The following is a 4,021-nucleotide window of genomic DNA, read 5'->3' on the forward strand; positions in this document are numbered from 1 at the left end:
CAGCGGGCTCCGGGCTCCTCGCCAGTGACCGGCCCAGGCCAGGTTGTGTGCTCCAAGGACAGTCCATGTAGGCTGTTCTGGAAACCCGTTCTCTCTGTCCTCGGGGAGACACAGCTGTCTGCGGGCGTGCTGTCCTTGTGCGTGGCGCCCGGGGCTGCGGCCGGCCTTGGGGGGGACGGGGGTGAGGGTGGGGGGCCGAGCCCCGGGAGGCCGAGGGCAGAGGCGCAGGGAGCCCGACCCGGCCGACCCCGCGGCCGCCTGTCTCGGGCCTGCGGTCTCCTGGAGCTTGTGCGTGCGGGTGTGAGCGTGCCCGCGGGCTCACTGGCGGGCAAAAGCTCCCGGGGGGAAGACAGTCAGTCCTGACCGGTGGTCCGGGTGGGAGGCCACGTGGCCAGTCCTCGTGCTGGGACCGCGTGGACGCCGACCGGAAGTCGGGGAGGGGGTGTGCGCTCCAGGAAACAGGCCAGAACAGTGGTTCCTAGGTGGGGCTCTGGCAGAAGGCCAGGTCCCACGAAGGGGTTCAGGCTGGGACCCCCGCTCTGCATCTCTGGTGCAGCCCCCGGGGAGGCCCCTGCTCTGGGCCCGCAGCCCCCCACCCTGGGCACTGGGGGCGCAGCAGTCCAGGCTCCTCGACGCCCCCCAGCCAGGTGGCTCCTGGGCCAGGCGGCCGAACTCTGCACCAGTGTTCACTCCGGGGGGGCGGGGTGGAGAAAAAGACTGTTTGTGGAAAGTTCAAGATCGATGTCTCCAAGGTAAGATGTGGCAGGAGTGCCATTTGACTCGGAAAGTGGGAATCTGAAAGGTCTTTCTGGTTTCACACCACCCTCCACCCGTGACAGGGACAAACCTGCCACCTCCGGGAAGGAGAGAGGTTTTCAAAGGGTGGCGAGCTCTTCCTTCCCCGCCGGAAAACGCCACAGGGGACGGGTGAGCGCCCGCCGGTAACTGCGGGGGGAGGTCCGGCCGCCCCCGCAGGCCCAGGCTGATGGCCGTTTCAGCCCCAGGAAGCACGCTGCCATCGACACCCGGAGACGGTGCCGCCGTCCGTCTTTGGGGCAGCGCCTTCCCCGAGTCCTGCCGAAAGAGTGACCCGTGAGTCCCTCCACGTGGCAGATGGCCCACCTGTCTCCTCGGGGTCACGGGGGCTCTGCCCCAGCCACGAGGGGAGATGCAGCCTCGAAGGAAGGCCTGCAACCCAGGCATGCGCCCTGACTGGGAATCGAACCTGCGACACTTTGGTTCGCAGCCCGAGCTCAGTCCACTGAGCTACGCCAGCCGGGGCTTTATTGCTACTTCACGTCGGACTGAGGTGTCGAGTATTTCTCATCAGAACGAGAAGACAACCCAGAACTCTGTGTGGCTGACGCACTCCTCCCTCAGTGTACTTTGTGAGAAGCTGAACTCCGACTCGGAGCCGCACTTCCCCGAGGATCAGGTGTCGTGTCCTCCGTCTCGTGCCCTTCGTTCTCGTCACCTTGACGGAGTCTTTCTGAGGTCGGTGACACCTTCACCGGCGTGAAACAGCGTACAAACGGCATGGTTTCCCCTTTTCCCCCCAAACGCTTTTTGGATTATTTAAAAATGTCTTTGTCTGCACCACTGAGAGGACTGCAGAACAGTCCAGTGCGTGGACGTTTATGATCTACTCTGTGGTTTCTCCGCTGTCGGAAGACAAGGCCGCCCCGGCCACCCCTCCTCCTCACGGACACTGCCGTGATGAGCGTCCCGCGTGGGCTGTGGGGAGCCCGTCAGTCCGTGGGCGCCGCGTGAAGTCTGGTGCCGGCGGGCCCCCGGGCAGTCCCGGCTACTTGGCTGCGCGCTGGAAGAGACTGCTGAGCTTTGGGCGCTCACAGCCTCTCGTTTCAATTTTCCTCTTTCCCCTCGCGGGCAGACCGTTGGTTGCTCTGAGTGGGCCTGCTTTGTTCAGCTTCTGCCCCTCCCCCAGCTCAGCGTTTTCAGGCTTCTCATTGGCTTTAAAGTAGGAAACCAGGTCACCGGGGTGATGTGCTTGCACTCGAAGAGTACATGCCTTTATAGGAGAGAAGTACCCACGTTTGTTACATGGAATTAGTCACGCAGGTCAGATAACTTGTTAAGCTAAAATTTAAGTGGCTTGAATGCAGTAGTTACTCTACTGAATTTAAAAATAAACCTTAAAGGCATAAGAGAGGGTTTCAGGTGAGGTGTGCCCAGGTAACAGAAAGCCCGCTGAGGTCTGTGCGTGCGGGAAATGCTGCACCGCACGGCCAGGTGAGGCGGCGGGAGCTCGGGAGGCTCGGGAGGAGGGCGGCGTCAGAACGGAGGGGTCCGGGGAATGCAAGGGTCGGCCTGGCCGCACCCCAGCACAGCCCGCCCCCCCCATCCCCCCAGGGCCCGGGACCGCGGCCCCTCCGACGAGCGGCCCCACACTCTCTCCGCCCAGGGCCAGCGACACTGGTTCTCTGGCAGAGAAACTCGCCAGATGGGTTTGGAACGCAATGTACAGGGCGCATCCGGCACAAACAGCACCCCCCCTTTTTTTATCACAAAGTCTTTTACCACAAATTCCCCAGCATGTGATTCCATAACAACACCCCACTCGAGCACACCCCAGGACATTTCAGGGGAGCCATGTGAGTTGAAACTGTGAATTACGACCCCCACAGGACCTCCCCCCCACCCGCACTCCAGCAGGCTTCGCCCCCGCCGGACCCTGTGAGTGCCGCCGGGGCTGCCGGCGCTCTGCTCGCTCGCTGACGAACCCGCATCCCGGCGCCCCGGCTCTCTGCCACTTCCCGCTGCCTGTCCCCGCAGCTCACGGGGGGGGGGGATGGGGGGGTGGGAGAGGAAAGGTGTGAATTAGCCTGCCTGCCTGCCAGCCTGCCTGTGAGCCCCCGGGTGCTGGTTTGGAAGGGGAGCTGGCCGAGCGCAGGCGCAGAGGTGCCAGGCGTGAGTCTGAAGACCCGGTGCCAGGGTTGCGGCCCGCGGCACCCGGGGGGCTTTCCGGTGGGAGGCCAGGGCGCACCTCGCCAGGAGGGGGTGGCGGGAGGCTGGGCTGGCCAGGGAGTCCCCCAGGGGCTCTTTCTTGTCCTCAGTAGGTCCTGCGTTCACCAGAAGGGGACTGCCTTTGGGTGGGCACACGAGATCCGATGTGGGGGGGGGCGTCGTCCGAGAAGACGGACTTGGGAGCGCTTCACTGCGCGTCCCACGCAGACCCTCAGGGACCCACACAGACGCCCCGCCCCCCAACCTGGGCGTGTGGGTTCTCGCCGTGGGGACAGCCGGCACTGGCCCTTCGACCTGCAGTCGTGTAACTTGGCCGTGTCCCCCGTGTGCGGTCGATCTGAATGGATACTCCGTGACAGTGGGGTTCGTAGTAGACTGGGAAGCAGTGGATTGACGAGGATGCAGGTGAAGTCCTCATCACAAAGACATGTTGTTGAACTTGCTTTCAAGGCCAGGGAAACGCTTCGGCTTCTCCAGACGGTTACCTGGTGAAACTTCACAGCAGACGCCCCCCCCCCATGCCCCCCCCTGCCCGCCCCGTCATTTGCAGAGGCGCAGTGGGCTCTCACTCACCGGGTGTCCCGAGGCGCTGTGAATTCCAGGGAAACAGCGACACACACTGGGCGCCACGGGAGCAGCCACCGTAAGGCATTGAGACCTAATTATTTAGGCCACAGGCGTTTCCCGGAGGGGCCGCGAGAGGGCGCTGACCGGAGCTGCTTGCGGAAGGGCCCCAACGCCCCCCCCCACCCCGCTCCAGGAGGTGAGGGGCAGACTAGCCGGGCGGGGTGGGGGGGGGCTGCGCAGGCGTGGGAACGGCAGGTTTGGTGCCCGAGAGGCAGGTGGGGGTGCACCTCGAGTCCCGGCCGCCGCCCGACCTGCGCGGAGCCGCGCTCCGTCCAGCTGGCCTCGCGCCTTTTACGCGGAGAGCTTTCCCACGGTGTTCCCCGAAAGTAGGGCCTGGAGTTCGGTCTGAGTGGCCGGGAGCACGCCTGCAGGGCGAGCCTGAGCAGCGCCCCCCACCCCGGGAGGGGGT

The sequence above is a fragment of the Phyllostomus hastatus genome, unplaced genomic scaffold, assembly GCF_019186645.2.
Source record: "Phyllostomus hastatus isolate PE091 unplaced genomic scaffold, TTU_PhHast_1.1 phas_contig_948, whole genome shotgun sequence".
In the NCBI taxonomy this organism is placed as follows: domain Eukaryota; kingdom Metazoa; phylum Chordata; class Mammalia; order Chiroptera; family Phyllostomidae; genus Phyllostomus; species Phyllostomus hastatus.